The sequence below is a fragment of the Stegostoma tigrinum genome, unplaced genomic scaffold, assembly GCF_030684315.1.
Source record: "Stegostoma tigrinum isolate sSteTig4 unplaced genomic scaffold, sSteTig4.hap1 scaffold_89, whole genome shotgun sequence".
NCBI classification, from domain to species: Eukaryota; Metazoa; Chordata; class Chondrichthyes; order Orectolobiformes; family Stegostomatidae; genus Stegostoma; species Stegostoma tigrinum.
This window is the reverse complement of record NW_026728814.1, coordinates 1,092,512-1,111,140: the sequence shown is the minus strand read 5'-3', so window position 1 is coordinate 1,111,140 and position 18,629 is coordinate 1,092,512. Positions and strand designations below refer to the sequence as shown.

At 45.4% G+C, this 18,629-nt stretch overlaps 1 long non-coding RNA gene and 1 pseudogene across 1 annotated transcript; one reads left to right on the top strand and one right to left on the bottom strand.

Annotated features, from left to right (window-relative positions):
• The first annotated feature begins 239 nt into the window (after positions 1-239).
• On the top strand, positions 240-17,599 carry LOC132209352 (uncharacterized). Its single transcript, XR_009445443.1, has 4 exons — positions 240-431; positions 3,232-3,380; positions 8,519-8,616; positions 13,739-17,599. It is a non-coding gene; the product is annotated as an uncharacterized LOC132209352 (long non-coding RNA).
• Positions 17,384-17,560, bottom strand: LOC132209364 (U2 spliceosomal RNA; annotated as a pseudogene).
• Positions 17,600-18,629: the final 1,030 nt, after the last annotated feature.

Below are 18,629 nucleotides of genomic sequence, written 5' to 3'. Positions count from 1 at the left end.
TCAAAACCCCAGGATCGCTAATGTAACAATCTTTCTCATCCAGTTCTCAGTCTCATTTGTCTCAAAATGCAACATTGTGACGACGATCATTTGCTTCTGACAATAACACAAAGCACTGCGCATGCTCAGCTCACAGTGAAGTCTGGCTGATTGATCAATGCGCGACCAATAGAAGCACAGGTGTGCCGTGCAAGACAGCGCGAATGTCGCCCAATCGGAATGAAGAGAGGGCGGGATCAGTGAAAACCACGTGATCATCCACGACAGCGGTCCAGAGTCGCTGAGATAACCGGAACTGCTGAGGCCGGAGAATTCGAGATAACACGGTGTGCAGCTGGATGAACACAGCAGGTCAAGCTGTACCAGAGGAGCAGGAAAGCTAACGTTTCGGGCTTGGATCTTTCGTTGAGACCAAGATTTGTGCAACTGAGGTAAGAGCAGGCCGCGGTAAAGAAAGCAAAACGGCAGAAAGCTGGAGGGAAGTGATATTCGTATGGGTTTCGAAGTTTTACAAACAGTTAGTGCACGTCGGAAAACACACATTTGAAACTCCCAGACTCACGTTTGCAGAAAACAAATCAATGCCTCAGATGACGATAGGCCCCTGTGACCGTCACCATCTTTATTGGGGGCAATGATCCGCGGGGCGCATGCGCGACAGCTTTAACTTTGAAAGAGCCGGGGTGAAGCTGGGCGCATGCGCAGCCGCCTCCAGCTGAACGTGAGAGAACAAGGTGTGGATCTGGAGGAACACAACAGGACAGGCAGCATCAGAGGGGCAGGAAAACTGGCATTTTCGGGCCTACACCCTTCAGAAATGGGGAAGGGGAAGGGGATACTGAAATAAACAGGGAGAGAGGGGGAGACAGATGGAGAGGAGACAGACAAGTTAAAGAGGTGGGGATGGAGCAGGTAAAGGTGAATGGAGGAGGGGATAGATGAGAGGAAGAACAGGTTAGGGAGGTGGGGATGAGGAGTTGTTTATTGCGAACTGAGTGTAGGTGTTCTGTAAAGTGGTCCCCAAGCCTCTGCTTGGTTTCCCTGATGTAGACGAGGCCACAACGGGTACAGCGGATGCAGTATACCACATTAGCACCTGCATTTCCCCATGCGTAGAGCTTTTCAGCCATCTGTTATTTCCTGTCCTGCAGGTCTGACCAGGTCCCCTCTACTGACCCCCTTATGCGCTTAGGTGAACTTGTTCTCATCGTCAACAACTTTTCTATCAACTCCTCCCACCTCCTACAGACAAAGGGGATGGCCATGGGTACCCACATGGGCCCAAGCTATGCCTGCCTCTTTGTCAGAACAATCCCTCTTCCGTACACACACTGGCTCTGAACCCCACCTCTTCGTCCGGGGCATGGATTACTGTATCGGCACTGCCTCGTGCTCCCACGAGGAGCTCGAACAGTTTGTCCACTTCACCGACACCTACCACCCCAAGCTTAAGTTCACCTGAGCCATCTCTTAACACCTCTCTCACCTTCTGGACCTCTGTTTCCATCTTAGGCAACCGTCTAGAGACCAATATCCATTTCAAGCCCACCAACTCTCTCAGCTACCTAGAATACACCTCCGCCAACCCACTGCCCTCCAAAAAATGCCATCTCCTATTCCCAATTCCTTCACCTCCGCCGCATCTGCTCCCAGGATTCCACTCCCGTACGTCTGATGTTGTTTCTTTTCAAGGACCGCAACCCCACCCCCCACCTCTTTTCACCCGCAGTGATCGAGAATGCCCTTGACCATGTCTCCTGCATTTTTCCACAACTCCTAACTCGCACACCGTCCCTGCAATAACAACCGAAAAAGAATCTCCCTCATCCTCACGTACTGGATCCACCGCATCATCGTCTGACATTTCCGCCATCAGCAATACGACCCCAACACCAAAGACACTTTCCCTCCCCACCCTTGCCTGTTTTTCGGAGGGACCACACTCTCCATAAATCCCTTGTCCACTCCACACTCCCCTCCAGCCCCACCACACCTGGCACTCTTCCCTGCAAATGCAGGAAGTGCTACACTAGCCCCCACACCACCTCCCTCACCCCCATCCCAGGCCCCAAGAAGACTTTCTACATCAAGCAGATGTTCACCTGCACATCTGCTTAGTGGTATACTGCATCCCCTGTACCCGTTGTGGCCTCCTCTACATTGGGGAAACCCAGTGGAGGCTTGGGGACCACTTTGCAGAACACCTACACTCGGTTCACAATAAACAACTGCACCTCCCAGTCGTGAACCATTTCAACTCCCCATCCGTTTCCTCAGACGAAATGCCTATCCTGGGCCACCTGCAGTGCCACAACGATGCCACCCAAGGGTTGCAGGAACAGGAACTCGTATTCTGCCTGGGAACCCTGCAGCGCAATGGTGTCAATGTGGATTTCACAAGCTTCAAAATCTCCCCTCCCCCAACTGCATCTCAAAACTAGCCCAGGTTGCCTCTGCTTCCCTAGCCTGTTCTTCCTCTCTCCTATTCCCCCCTCCCACCTCAAGCGGCACTCCCATTTCCTGCCTACTAACCTCATCCCACCTCCCTGGACTGACCTATCACCTCCCAACTTCCCACCGATACTCACCTTTACCTGCTCCATGCTGGCCTCTTTGACTTGTCTGTCTCCTCTCCACATATCTTTTCTCTCCATCTTTGATCTGTCTCCCCCTGTCTCCCTATTTAGTTCAGAAACCTCTTTCCCCTCCCCCATTTCTGATGAAGGGTCTAGGCCCGAAACGTCAGCTTTCCTGCTCCTTGGCCTGCTGTGTTCATCCAGTTCCACAACTTGTTATCTTGGATTCTCCAGCATCTGCAGTTCCTATTATCTCTTATCCAAGAGAAATGTTTGTTTCTTCTGGATTTCTTTCTCAGAGTGTGGGATAATAGCAGCTCGCACTGCTCTTAGTCACTTCTGTGCTCCCTGATCACCTTTGTCGGTGTTTAATCTCTTCAGTCTCTAATGATGGATACATTTGATCTCTGTAGTGTATTACTGTTACTTCCTTATACCTTTTTTGTAAATAAATTTTCCACTGCTGCCCACCCCCTGACCACGTGCTGCTGTCTTACCAGATTAATTTTTGAATGGTATCTTTCACTGTCAGGCAATGTATTCCCAGAAAGAGAGTGCATTTTTCTTCCATTTCAGACCACCAAATTCGGCAGCATTTTTATTCTGTTTCATTCATTTTGCACTTCTGCAACATTTACTGTTTCTCCTTCCACAGATACCAGCGATCGTTGCCGAAGCCCTGTTGCCTGTTGAGAAGTTTAACCTTCGTGTCCTGCTGCAGTTTGTATGATGAAGGTGCTCCCACAATACGGTCATTTGAGAAGTTACAGATCATTCATCTAGCAATACTGAAGAGCTAACGGTGTATGTCCAAATCAACAAACAATTTGTATTTGATTATCATGTGTTATAATTTCACAAAAATATTATCAAGAAACTTTTATCGTAAGGCCATATTAGGTCAGGTGACCAAAAAGTAACTGAATTTGCAGGTTTTCATGACTATCTTAAAGAAGGAAAGCAAACCTAAGAGGTTTATCATGGGAATTCCAGACCATGTTGCCTGGCAACTGTAGAAACAGCCTCCAATAGTGAAGGGATGATTAAACGCATTGTTGGAGTCTGGAACTAAATGAGTTATCGAAGTCTTGAAGGTTGTGTGGTGCAGGGAGATAGGGCTCATCACAGCCAGGAATGAAATCAAGGATGAGAATTTTAAATTGTTGCTTATAAATAGGAGCCTTTGTGGGTCAGGGAGCACAGCAGTGATGGTGAACAGGTCTTGGTACAAATGAACTTGTGTGCAGCAGAATTTTAGGTATTCTTGAGGTTACAGGGATGTTGAATGTGGGAGGCCGACTGGCGGTGAGTTTGGACAGTTAAGTCTAGAGGTAACACAGGAATAGATGAGAGGTTCAGCAGATGAGCTGAAACTAAGGTGTCACTGTCGGGTCATTTCCACTGAAGTGGAAGTAAGTGGTTTTTGTGCAGGACTCTGCAGTTACCCTCACCTCACCTCAGGATTCAGCTGTTTGTGAATATGTGGGTCAAGTCTGTAATAAGATCAGGAACCGAGTGCCCGCCGTGGCCCAAACTGCGTATCACTGAGCAGGTTACTGCTGAGTAAGTGCTGCTTAATAGTGCTGTTGACAACACCTTCCATCACTTTACTGATGATAGAGAATAGACTGCTTGAGGGGAAATTGGTGGGGTTCGATTTGCTGTGTTTTTGTGCTGAACAGACCTGGGCAGTTTTCCAAATTGTCAATAGATGCCAGCGCTGTAGCAGGACTGAAACAGTTTGGCTTGGCGCTGGCCACCTCTAGAGCACTAGTCATCTGTACTATTGCCAAAGTGTTGCCAGGGTGTGTAACCTTTCAGTCATTTATTAATATTATTTGAAATGAATCAAATTGGATGAAAACTCACATCTGATGTCGGGGACCTCTGGAGAAGGTGAGATGGATCATCCAATTGGCATTTTTGGCTGAAATTTGCTGCAGTCTTATCTTTTGTGTGGATAGGTTGGGCTCCTCTGTCAGTAAAGATGGGGATTTTTGGCATGCTTCCTCGAGTGAGTTGCTTAATTGTCCATCACCATTCTCGACTGGGTGTGGCAGAACTGCAGAGCTCACATCTGATCTATTGGTTAGGGGTGGCTCAGCTCTAACGCTTGCTGCTTATGCTATTTGGCATGCAGATAGTCCTGTTTGGTAGTTTTGAGGTTGGCACCTTTATTTTTAGGTAAGCCTGGTGCTGCTCTTGGCATGCCCTCCGATACTATCCATTCAACCAGTGTTGATCCCTGGGATCAATGCTAATGGTTGACTGTAGGATATGCCGAGCCACGAGGTTACAGACTGTGCTGGATTAAGTTCTGCTGCTGTTGATGTCCCACAAAGCCTCATAGATATCTGGTTTTGAGTTCCTGTGTCTGTTCCAAGTCTGTCTCTTTCAACCGAAGTTTGTGCCACCCAACGCAATGGTGGGTATTGTATCAGTGATAATGGGAACTGCAGATGCTGGAGAATCCAAGATAATAAAATGTGAGGCTGGATGAACACAGCAGGGCCAGCAGCATCTCCTCTGATGAAGGGTCTAGGCCCGAAAAGTCAGCTTTTGTGCTCCTGAGATGCTGCTGGCCCTGCTGTGTTCATCGAGCCTCACATTTTGTTAGCATGCAATGGGGGTATTCTCAAGTTTAAGATGAGGCTTTGTCTCCACAGGACTATGCGCTGGTTGCTGTTATCAATCCTGTCATGGACAGATGCATCTGCAGCTGGGAAATTTGTGACAATGAGACCAGCTATGTTTTTCCCTTCTGTTGGTTGTGGCACCAGCTGCTGCAGTCCCAGCCAGGCAGCTTTGTCCTTGAGGATCCAACCAGCTTGATTGGTAATCCTGCTGCTAACTACTCCTGATGGTGGGCATTGAGTACAAGCAGTGCCGTTCACACTCTGTGCTTCCTCCAAGTGCTGTTCAACATGGAGTTTTTTTTTTCAATTAAAATTCACTCTTGGGATATGGAAATCACTAGCTGGACCAGTGTTTATTGCCAGGAAGGCAGTTAATAGTCAACCGCATTGCTGTGGGTTTGGAGTCACATGTATTGCAGACCAGGTAAGGATGGCAGATTTCCTTCCCAAAAGGATGCAAATGAACCAGATGAGTCTTCCCTGAAAATCAGCAATGGTTTCATGGTCATCATTAGACTCGTAATTCCAGATAATTACTTAATTCAAGTTTCGCCATTTGCCATGGCAGGATTTGAACCCAGGTCCGCAGAATGCTATCTGGGTCTCTGGATTAATAATCTAGCACTAATACTGCTGCCAATTTATCAACCGAGGAAGGATGATACGTGGTAACGAGCAGGAGTCATGAGACTTCCAGGCGTCGATGTCGAGTTCTCTCAGGACAAATAATCCGGTCAGAATAGCACTGTGTTGCCACGTCTGCTGGGTCTGTCCTCCTCGTGGGACAGGCCGTCACTGAGGACAGTGGTGATGTGTTGTTGTCTGTAAGGTTAGTTTCCATGAGTCTGACGCTGTTTCTTGTCTAGACTTTGAGTCACCTCTCCAAGTTTTGCTGCTAGCCCCCAGATATGAGTAAAGAGGAGTTTGTGGGGTCAATAGGACTAATTCTGCAGGTGTCTTTCCTCGTGCTTTGGTAGATGCCAAGTGGGCCACCCAGCTTCATACCTTTGTTGATATTTTGCAACTGAGTGGCTTGGTTGGCAAATTTCTTACCCTGAAGGACATTAGATTTTTTTGTTTTTGTTTTCTGCCATTAGCAGTGGTTCCATGGCAACCAGCTGATACTAAATTCCAGTCTTTTTTTAAATTGAATTCAAATTCCACCATTTGCTGCGATGGGATTCGACCCAGACTTCTGTTGTACATTTTAATATCGTAGATAAAAGTTAATATCACCAATGCAGGCTTTGTTTCTTTGCAAAACGCTGTCCATCATCCTATCTCCTCCATCCTCCCCTGCAACAGCAAGTGAGGGAGACACATGGAGTTTCTATGTCACTAAGATTGAGACAATCCAATCAACTGCCTCTGCTGCTTCCCTCTCTTCCACGAGCCCACCAAACCAAATTGCCTGACGCGTTGCTCCTCGTTTTAGGCTTAAACTTGCATCTTTGTCCAGTCTCATGTCAAGCCTTATCAGAACTTATCCTAGCCCTTTTTCCTATTCTCTTAAACTCCAAATATTCGCTCTCTCGCTCTTTCCCCCACGCATGCCAATTCGCAGATATTGTTACTTGTTCTGTATGCTTCTCTTTTCTGGTTATGTCCTTCTCACCCATTCTGTTTAAAACGAATGTTTGACCTCACCGTCATTGGAAAATCCCACTCCATCTCCACTCCTGCCTGAAATCAATGTCGTCGTTGTCCCTCAAGGGTCTATCCTTGGTCCATCCTGTTTCTCACCGACATACTGCCAGGAGGTGAGGTCTTCCACAAGCACTGTCAGGTTTTGCATGTATTCTACAATGTACAGATCTAACTCCCCCGTCATCACTCTCCTTTGCTCCACTGTTACTCAATTATAAAACTGCTTATCATACTTCCACTACTTGATTAGCTGAAATTTCCTCCAATAACACTTTGTGATAGTTAAACACGTTCCTGCAGTTATTATTACAAATTACTTTTCTTTACTACTGTACTGAATCCATCCCTCTCGCTGGGAACTGTCTGAGGTTGAACTGCAGTCTTCTCAATAATGTTCTCACATCTGGCCTCACGATGAACTTCCTAACATACATCTTCTCAATCACATGTCAAAAATTTCAATCTCTAAAATGCTCCTCCTCTCCACCTCACTCCAGCTCATTTGTGACCGAAACCCCTTACCCATGTCTGTGTTGCCTTAAACTTGACGATTCCAAAAGAGAACCCTCTATTGTCTGCCTGATGAGGAATCTGCTCCCACGATGGGAAATATCCCTTCAGCATTTATCCTGTAAACCCACTTAAGAATCCTATATTTTTAATTAGCTCGTCTCTCCATCTTCAATAATCTAAATAGTAGATTCCAGGCCTGTTTAGTCTTGGCTTAAATGATAGTCCCTCCAAACCAGTGATCATGCTAGTCCATCTTCTCTGAAATGCCTCCAGTGAAGTGATATACTTGCTCAAATAAGTGGACCAAAAAAGCTGCTCGCATTCCTCCAGATGTTGTCTTGCCAGCAATTTGTACATTTGTCCTTAGACTTGTATTCCAAACTCTCATACTACAAACACCTTGACATAAGGGATAACATCCCATTACCCTCACGGATTACCCGTTGCAACTGTGTGCTCGCTTTGTGTTTCCTGCACAATTATTCCTGAGTCCCGTTGTGTTACAGTTTTCCACAGATTTTACCTTTTTAAATAACACTGTATTCTTTGGTTGTCTCCTCAAATGAACAACTTCACATTTTCCCACAGTTGTACTCCATTTGCCAACTTGTCGCCCATTTATCAATGTCTCTCCATAAACTGTAACCCTCGTGGAACTTGACTGTTATCCCCTTTTTTTATGTGATCCTCCCTCGTTCTTTTTGTTGGGAGCACTGGGCAACATGGCGCATATGTAATTGCTATCTTTTTAAGGGACATTCTTTCGAATGACCAGAGGCTTACTGTCCATTGCTCAGAATCGAGACAACTTGTCCATCAAGTTGCATCAGCTTTTCCGGCCCAAAATCTCATTGTGGCAGTGCAGCAGCACAGAAGGAAAGAAAAGGAAGCGAATCCTGCTGCCTGCATCTCACTAACTCTCAGGCATTCTTTGCCATGTGTCAAAAACCTGCTGATCTGTTTAGTGACATGAAGCCCCAAGGTGGAAATTCCTAGAAACCCCAATACATTTCCCCCTGAATCAACTGCTGACCCCCACAAAGGATAATGTGTAGCAGGGACAATGCACGGTTATCCTCGGCCAGGAGGAGGGGCTGGTGTGAAATTCGAACCGGACTGACTGCATTTTATGAATTTGTGTTACAGGATATTACAAGTGGACTTTCAGGTGGGAGTCTCAATAGTTGTAGCACCAAACTCTGACAGAATTACTCGATTCATCAGGACCTGGATATTCACATTATGTGAGTATTGTGTTCCTGCTCATTTCCCATTTGCCACGTAAAATTTTTCTTTTAAATCACCCCATTCTCTCAATAGATCGTCCCTTAAACTTTCAACATACGTCGTGTAATCATTTGCCTGGTCAGTTGATGAGTGGGTGTACGTTTTATCATCGTAATGTATATCTTTTGTAAACATCTCTGTCAAAGGTCCCCTCAAAACCCTTTGTTACAAGGAGAATAATCTCAGTTTCCCCAAACACCTGATTCCCCAATGACTGACTGCTGTCGATAAGGCACTCATCCGGCTTGTGTTGAAACATTTTCCACTTCCCTGCATCAGTGCAGCCCTGACAATATGAAAGAAAGTGAACATCCTCCAGATGAAGCACTGTCAGAGTGGTGTCCCATCCACCACATTCAACATTCAGCATTCCCCTCTACACCACCGAGGCAAAGTGGCATCACTGTGCCAAAGGTAAAGTCACTGTAGTCCTACCTGACCATAGGGCTGGCTTAACCTGAAGATTACCACACCCCAGGCGAGGGGAGAGGTTGAGAAGGAGAGTCCATCTATTGTAGATGGATATTCTCAATATGTACCAGCAACGCCCAAGTCACATGAAAGAATAATGTTTAAAAAAAACAGCCCTAACCATGCAACTAAAAACCCTCTTCCTACAAACCATTCTGTAAAATCTCCTCTGTCCCCTATCAGGGTCCCTCCCGTCCTTCACAGTGTGTGTGGGATCTTTGGTTTGCACAGACTCAGCTCGTCTCTGCTCCTGTCTGTGATGTCATCATTCTGTGACAATGGCACTGAACCTCACTGTCTGTGAGGGTGGTGGGCACAGAGATCCTCATAGCGTTTAAGGCATATTTAGATGCCCACTTGTGATGCCAACACAGACAGGTCTATGGGCCAACTGCTGGAAAATTAGATTAGAATAGTTAGGTTGTGGTTTTTAACCAGCCCAGGCTGGATGGGCCACAAAGCCTTTTTCTGGACTGTAGACCTCCGAGACTCTTCACGTAGGAAGATGCCCAGCAATATTTCAAGCCATTTCAGAAAATGAGGTATTAGAATGAATAACTCATGATTGCTCAGTGTTTTCGGGAGAAAAGTGAGGTATAGAGATGAAGTGGTTTACCAGGAAGTTCTGGAGCTTGAATCCCAGGAAACTGCAAGTGCCACCATCAAGTGGAGGAATAAAAATGGGGCATCATCATTAGGACTGTATTAGAGGAAGGGACATATTGAGATTTGTGAGGCTGGAGAATATTAGAGACAGGAAGGGTTCTGAGAGTGGAGAAGATTTCAAAAGTCGGGAAAAGTGAGGTTGGAGGAGGTTACAGAAATGGTGAGGATTGAGAGGCTGGATTAGATGTCAAACAAAGTGAGGTTTGTGAGGGTAAAGACAATTACAGCGCTGAAGAAGTTTATATGTATTGGATGAATTTAGAGACAGGAGGGCGTTGAACAAAGAACGAAGAAAATTACAGCACAGGAACAGGCCTTTCAGCCCTGTAAGCCTGTGCCAATCCAGATCCTCTATCCAAACCTGTCACCTATTTTCCAATGATCTGTATTCCTCTGCTCCCTGCCCATTCATGTATCTGTCTAGATACATCTTAAATGACGCGATCGTGCCCACCTCTACCAACTCCGCTGGCAATGCATTCCAGGCACACTCCACCTGCTGTGTAAAGAATTTACCACACATATCCCCCTTAAACTTTCCCCCCTCACCTTGAAATCTGGAAGAGATTAGAGGTGAGGTTTGTGAGACTGGAGGAATCTACAGAGATAGTGAGAATTCAGAGGCTAGAGAGGGATTCCAACGACAGGCAGGTCGTGAGGCTGGAAAGGGATTTCAGGAATGTGGAGGGTGGTGAGGCTCGAGGTGATGGCTGCAATAGTGCAAGTAGTGAGGCTTGAGGGTCATTCTCATGATAGGGAGGGTGGTGATGTTTGAGATATGATTCCTGCGATAGAGAGGGTGGTGAGGCTTCAGGGCAGGTTATCGTCTTAAACAGCACGTGGAGAGCAGCAGTTACAGAAAGTGGTTCACCACCACCTTCTCCAAATCAAATAAAAATGGGCAATCAATATTACTCTGGGCAGCAAAGGCCACATCCCATAAGTAAATTAAAATTATGGGTTTCTGGTTGGAGAGAGCTAGAAGAAGCTGAGAGAATTCTCCTTGGGTCTGATTAGCAATGATTTTGTCGAGTAGTAGATTTGTTTCCAGGATGTTAGTTTGCAGAGAGAGAAAAAATATTAACATTGTGTCAACGTTGGTAACTGCAGAATACAACACTCAGATAATTGGCAAATAATGCAGGGTGAAAATGTGAAGGTTACTTGACTCAGCAAGTTCCCAGGACCTGGAACAGACTGAATGGGAGCTGGATGCAGATTTAGCAGTTATGATCAAGAGAGAGTTGGGATTAACTTTTAAGGCATGATCAAGAGGGCGTTGGACAAATGGCAGGGGAATTGGGTCGGATTTGCAGCACCTCTAGAATGAGAGTGAAGCCTTTGACAGGGTTCCACATGGTAGACTGATGAGTAAAGTTAGATCACATGTGATTCAGGAAGAGCTTGCAAATTGGGAGCAAAATTGGCTCATTTGTAGGAGAGAATGTGGTGCTGGAGGATATTTTGCAGAGTGGAGTTCTGTAACCAGCTGTGTTCCACAGCAATCGGTACAGGGTCAACTTCTTTGTTTCTCGTTAATATAAATGATTTGGAAGAGAATTTAAGGGACAAAATTAATAAGTTTGCAGGTGATACTAGAAATGGTGTTTATAGTAGTTAGTGAAGGTTATCTAAGATGACAACGAGATCTTGATCAATTGGCTCAATGGGTTGAGGAGTGGAGGATGAAGTTCAATTTGAATAAATGTGAGACATTGTAATTTGGGAAAATGAACTAGTGTAGGACTTACACAATTGATGGTTGCACCCAGGGTAGTGTTGTGGAACAGAGAAATGATGAGATTCAGGTACATGCTACTTTGAAGTTTATGGAGACAGGTAGACAGGCTGGTTAACAAGTTGTTTCGCACACTTGCCGTCATTGCTCAATCTTTGGAGTCTCGGAGTTGGGATGTAATGTTGAGATTGTACAGTACATGGTGAAGCTTCATGTGAGGTATTGTGTGCAGTTCTGGTCACCCTGTTACAGGAAGGATGTTATTATTAAACTGGAGACAGGTCAGTAAAGATATGCTGGGATGTTGCCAGGAATGGCGGGCTTGATTATTAAAATAGACTGCCAAAGCTAGGACTTTCCTCACTGGAGCATAGTAGGTTAAGGGATGACCTTGCAGAGGTGCTTAAAATCATGAGGGCACAGATTAGATGACTATTAAGGGCTTTTTTTCCCTAGGATTGGGCAATTTCAAGACAAGGGGACACGTGTAAGATGAGAGGAGAAAGACATATTTTAAAAAAGATATGACGCTGAGATAGTAAATAAGTATTTCACACGAGTATTTACTGCAGAGAAGGATATGGAAGCTAGAGAGCTTGGAGACATAAATAATGAGTCGTGAAAAGTGTCCATATTACAGGGGTCTACCTGCTGTACATCTTAAACTGCATAAAGGTGGATAGGTCCCTGGCACCCGATCAGGTGTTACCCACAAACTACCCACAAATAGAGGGGGTGGTCAGGCTTCAAGGCTTTTCCCTTTTGATGTCCTGGAACATGGACTACGGCTGGGTCATTTGCTGAGATATTTGCATCACTGATAGACACTGCTGAAGTGCCAGAGTGGCTAATGTGGTGCCATTCTTTAAGGAAAAGCCGGAGGACCATCGACCGTTGAGCCTGATGTCAGTGTTGGGTAAATTGCTGGAGGGGATTCTGAGGGACTGGATTTGCATGTGTTTAGAGAAGCAAAGACTGATTAGGGATAGTCAACATGGCTTTGTGAGTGGGGAATCTTGTCTCACTAACTTGACTGAGTTTTTTGAAGAAGTGATGAAGGCAAAGCAGTGGACATTGTCTATCTGGACTTTAGCAAGGCATTCACCAAAGCTCCACATGACAGACTGGTTCGCAAGATTAGATCAAATGGAATCCAGGCAGAGTTAGCTATTTGAAACAAAATTGGCATGAAAGTAGGAGACAAGATCATGGTTGGGGGTGTCTATTTTTTCAGTCTAGAGGACTATGAACAGCAGTGTGCTGCAAGGATCGGTGCTGGGTCCACTGCTTTTTGTCATTGATATAAATCATGTGGAATGCATATTGGAGGAATGGTTAGTAAGTGTGCAGATGACACAAATTGTTGTAGACAGCAAAGAAGTTTGCCTCCAAGTACAATGGGAACTTAATCAGATGGGTCGATGGGCCGAGGAGTGCCAGAAATCATTTTAGTTTGGAAAAATGCGAGCGATCGCATGATGGTAATGAAAATCAGGGCAGGGCTTAAACAGATAATGATGAGGCCCTGGGGACTGTTACACAACAGAGACTCCTTGGGGTGCAGGTGCACAGTTCCTTGAAGCTGGATTGCAGGTATAGAAGGTAGTGACGATGATATTTGCTATGCTTGCATTTATTGGTCAGTGCATTGAGTGTAGGAGTTGGGAGGTCATGTTATAGGCTGAACAAGACATTGATTATGCTGCGTTTGGAATACTGTTCAGTTCTGGTCTCCCTGCTGTAGGAATGATGCTGTTAAACTTGGCAGGGTGCAGAAAAGATTTACAAGGATGTTGGAAGAGTTGGAAATTTTGAGCTGTAGGGAGAGGCTGAATATGCTGGGGCTGTTTTCCCTGGAGCATTGAAGGCTGAGAGGTGACCTTATAGAAGTTAATAAAATTATGGTGGGCATAGGGTGAGTAGCCAGTTTAAGCTGAGAGGGAAAGTTTTTTTTTAAAAAGGGAAAGTGGGTGGTGCCTGTGTGGAATGACCTGCTAGAGGAACTGGTGGAAGCTGGGACAATTATGACATTTGAGAGACATCTGGATGGGCATGTGAATAGGAAGGGTTTAGAGCAATATAGGTCAAATGCTTGCAAATGGGATTAGATTAATTTGGGATATCTGGTCAGCATGGACAACTGGGACCAAAGGGATTGTTTCGTGGTGTACAACTCCGACTAAGCATTTTTGTTTTCATTTCAGATTTCCGCAATTTTACTTCTGCACTGTTCTTAGTCTTTCGATCCCTCTGAAAGACTGAGTTACAGATCTATACACTGCCTGTCCATCCTCCCTGGATCTCCCACCTTCTTTCAGTTTTGTGCAAACACTGACTGGATCCCTTACCTGGAGGATATTTATTTATGAATTTGTTCTAATGATAATCCATCATATTCCCCAAGTATCGCTCCACAAATGTCCAGAGGATTTCTGTTTCACAATCTGCGTGTGTTCTTCTGGTTTCTCACTCACTGCACTTGTTTTCTGTCTGAAAGCTTAGTCTACAGTTGGAGAATTCAAACAGGAACACATCCAGATCTGACAGTCACTTTGTTTATCACAACTCAATTACCTCAGGATTTTGAACACTGAAGGAAAAAGCAGCACTCGCAGTGGGGAGAAATGCATATGGTCTGTGAGGATTCATCTGAAATGTCCTTACACCAGCTCAGTGACACTGGGGAGAGACCATTCACCTTCTCTAAATGTGGGAAAGCATTCACTCAGTCACCCAAACTGTTAACACCCCAGTGAGTTCACAAAGAAGCACAGTTGAAGGGTTTTGCTGTCACACTCAATATCAAATGAACTATGGTTTTGGGCTGTTTGTACTGATGTTACTGATCCCTGCTCAATTAAAGGTACTGGTATTGTGGATAAAATGTTAATATCAGTTGTGTATCTGTCAGGTAGAGCTTGGAAATAGTCATGTTGTCATGACACATCGATACATTCACACTGACGAAAGACTATCCACCCGCACGGTATGTGAAAAGGGATTTCCTGGTTCATCAGGACTGGTTAACTAGCAGCAAATTTCTGAATAACTGTGAAGTTGGTTTTTGATTCTCCTTTTAGCTATGTACAAACCATGTTTTTTGGGCTTGTTTCTGGAGTCCATAGGATCCCTCCGGTGTGGAAGCAGACCATTTAGCCCATCAAGTGCGCACTGAACTTATGAAGCGTGTCCGACCCAGACCCTGCCTGCGTGGGTTTCCTCCAGGTGCTCCAGTTTCCTCCCACAGTCCAGAAAATATGCAAATTGGGTAGATTGATGATGCTAAATTTCCCATAGTGTCACGTGTGCAAAATGCAAGGACAGAGTAGGGTGTGAGGCTGGGTGGGATGCTCTTTGGAGGGTTCGTGTGGACTCGATGGACGAATGGCCGTCTTCCACACTGTAGGAATTCTGTGATGATCTCGATGGCCCTTTATTTGTTGGTTATGCCTGGTCATTATGTCTGCACACCTTTACAATTACAGATTCTATTGATCTCCACGGACATGTTTCAATTTTTAATAGATATTTGTTTATTGGAAACAATGCAATCTTTCCTTTTGATTTTTATCCACAAAATGAAAGTTTTAAATCGAAATAAAAGATTGGGATGAGTCCTGTACTATAATCCCTGATTGGGAAAATGCAATCGGCTATGAAACCTGGTGACCATTGTGACTCTGTCTGGGGGAAATGCAGTCTCCTCAGATCCTTACCTGTTGTCCATAGCAGTGATGGATCTCATGATGAATACATAAACCAAGACATTGTGTGATATCTAGTGTATATTTTCTATTTATTCTTCTGTCTATTACTCCACAGAGACTGAGATAATGGTCTGGGCACCGAGGTTTGAAACCCACCATTCCACATGGTAGAATTTGAGTTTAAACAAAAAATTCTGAAATAAGAATCTAATGATGACTGTAAATCTGTTTTCATTGTTGGAAAAACCTATGTCTTTTAGGGAAGGAAACTGCCATTCTTAGCCAGGGATATCAAGATCCCATGAATGAATTTTTAAAAATTAATTTTTAAAAAAATCTCCTGCAAATACACTTATCTGTCTTAATTTATTTGACAACCGACAGTTCAAACTGGTTGGTGGTCACTTTCACTTTTGATAAAGTTGTGGCCATTTCATGGTTGAAACAAAAAAAAATGCAATGATTGGAACCACAGTTGTTCTCATCAAAGCATGCATTGTTCCTACGTGTTTGAAAAAAAAACCTCATCTCACTTATGAGCCAGAAATCAAAGTTGACCAGATCCTGATGCTGTGTACCATGGAATTGAAATTCTTCACCGTCTTATCCACTTGTGTCGCTATTTCAGGGAGCTATGGACTTGAACGTCCCAAACTCATGAACACCTTGAGAATTTCATCAAACTTGCCCCCAATGGCAGGAATGGACTGGGTCAGCTTGGGTTGAAGATCATAATTCAGGCTCAACAAATCTACTGGAGCATTTTGAGGATGTAATTAGTGGTGAGTGTGGCCACCTCTCTGCACTGTAGTGATACAGATCCCCTGATCCTGCTTGTCCCAAATGGCTGATATTGAATGATTCCTTGGACATGCTGTGTCAGGATCTCCTGACTGAATCCTGTCTCCCTTGCCCTGACCGAGAACTGTTTCTCTGAGACTTTGCGACGTGACCGTTTGGTCGAAACATATGTTTGTTGACACAGCTGCTGACCAGCCCTTGACTGACTGTTGGTAATAACAATGCTAAGCTGCCTGGCTTATGCCTGTGATAAGCACCAGGCAAGACAGGAGCACTGTGAGACATTAGGTTCTAGTTGAGACGTCAAAGTGCAAAAATGCCAGGGAAAGGCAGAGATATTGTGGCAGAACATGTCTCAGGTGCTGAAAAGTTTGTAGAGTTCTGACAGCAAGAATGCACTTTGTGCACAGGCAATTCTGCATCTTGATGTAGCATTTTTATTTAACTTCTGGCTCATTTCGCTAAATCTGCAAATATCTCTTTGTCTGGCTAATGTGAGTAGTGGTAATCTGATTAAACTCAAAGGCCTTGACTTGAGAAAAATAAAACAGTCACATGCACACTTGTTTGGTTGCTCTTGCACTCAACTGAAAAACGTGCGTTTGTATACACCATATCCTTTTGTGGCTCAGTGTTTCCAAAATCTCTAGTTCAATACATCCCAATTCGTCATCATCAAAGTCAAAACGAGTGAATATTTCGATAGCTTCATCTTTTTTTTCTTCTGAAATGCTATTTGTAATGAGGTAGTGGTGGCAGGCTATTTTCTTTTACTTCTGATGCATTGCGTGGATTTTCAGGGATAGTGTTGGTGGGAAGATGCAGCAGGTACCAGGGATGATGCACTAACATTCAGAGCAAGTGCTGAACATGCAGAAAAGGAGAGATTAACAGGTACCTTGGAACAAGCATAGTTGGAGAAGGTTGGGTGAGAGTACTGAGAGAAAGCACTTTGGTGGCAGCACCAGGACATGTGTTTGATTCCAGCCGTGGGTGACTGACTGCCTGTGTGGAGTTTGCACATTCTCCCTGTGTCTGTGGGTTTCCTCAGAGTGCTCCCACAGTCCAAAGATGCACAGGTTAGGTGGATTAGCCATGTTACATTGCCTGTAGTGTTTAGAGAGAGGTAGTTCAGGTGGGTTATAGATCGGGCTGGGATGCTCTGAGGTTTGGTGTGGACTTGTTGGGTTGAAGGGCTGTTATGGTTCCGGAGTGTTGAGCAGATGGTGGAGAATCTGAGATAACAGGCCAACTAGGACTGAAGGAACAGGAAGTCTGATGTCTCAGGCCGAGACACCCTTCCTGAAGTTTTGATCAGGCTGTTTTTTAAACTTGGTTTAATGAGACTGCACCAGTCCTGGAAACACTGCAATACCAGGATGATGCGTGGAGAGGATGGAGCAAGACCCTGTTCCAATTCCTGCTCCAAAAATCAGTTTAACATAGGGTCCTTAAGTAAAGGACATGTCCACATATTAAAGCTGATAAGAACAGATTTTTCTTTATTTGAAAAAATATACTTCATTCACAAGATGTACAAAAAATAAAACATGTTTATACACCTACCCAGTCATGCAAGCTGCTCCTGGTTACCCAAGGGGCTACGTACACCAAATAAAGGGAAAAAAACAAAACAAAGCAAAAGCAAAACAAAAGAAAAAATACCCCGGCAGTCGTCTTCCCCGCACAGTTCCCGTTGGCCCCCTGACGAGCTGGGGAAGGCGCCAGCTGGGCCCAGTTACCAGATAGGGCCCTTGTTTCTATTCTGGACGAGGGGTTTCATACGGCGGTCTTTCCCCACCGCACCTTGGCGGTAGCTTTCCCAAGCTTTCGTGTGTCCCTCAGCACGTAGTCCTGAGCCTGGGAGTGCGTCAGTCTGCGAAACGCGGTCGGGGTCAGTTCTTTCAGCTGGCAGACCAGCAAGTTGTGGGCAGACCAAAAAGCGTCTTTCACCGCATTGGCAGTTGATGTTGGGCTCGGTGTGCGTCCCGGGAAACAGCCCGTAGAGCACGGAGTCCCATATCACTGATCTGCTCGGGACAAACCTCGACAAATACCACTGCGTCCCCCTCCAGACCTCCTGCGCATAGGCACACACCAGAAGGAGGTGATCGACAGTCTCGTTACCCCCCCCCCCCCCCCCCCACCCACAACGCTGCAGCTGCCTCGGACAGCGTGCGGTGGCGCAGAGATTCCGGTAATGCATAAAGGATCTCACTGGCAGAGCCCCTCTCACCACCAGCCAAGTAATGTCCTTGTGCTTGTTTGAAAGTTCTGGCGATGAGGCATTCTGCCAAACGACTGTGGCAGTCTGCGGGGGGGAGCCACATGACGGGATCCACCCTCTCCTTTTCTTGAAGGGTCTCGAGGAAACTACGTGCTGACCACTGCCTGACGGCCTTGTGGTCAAAGGTGTTTCCTTTCAAAAATTTCTCCACGAAGGACAGGTGGTACGGGACAGTCCAACTACTCGGAGCGTTCCGCAGCAATGACGCCAGGCCTATCCTTCGCAATACCGGGGACAGGTAGAACCTCGGTAAATCGGGACACTTGGTGTTTGCGTGCTGAGGATCTACGCACAGCTTGA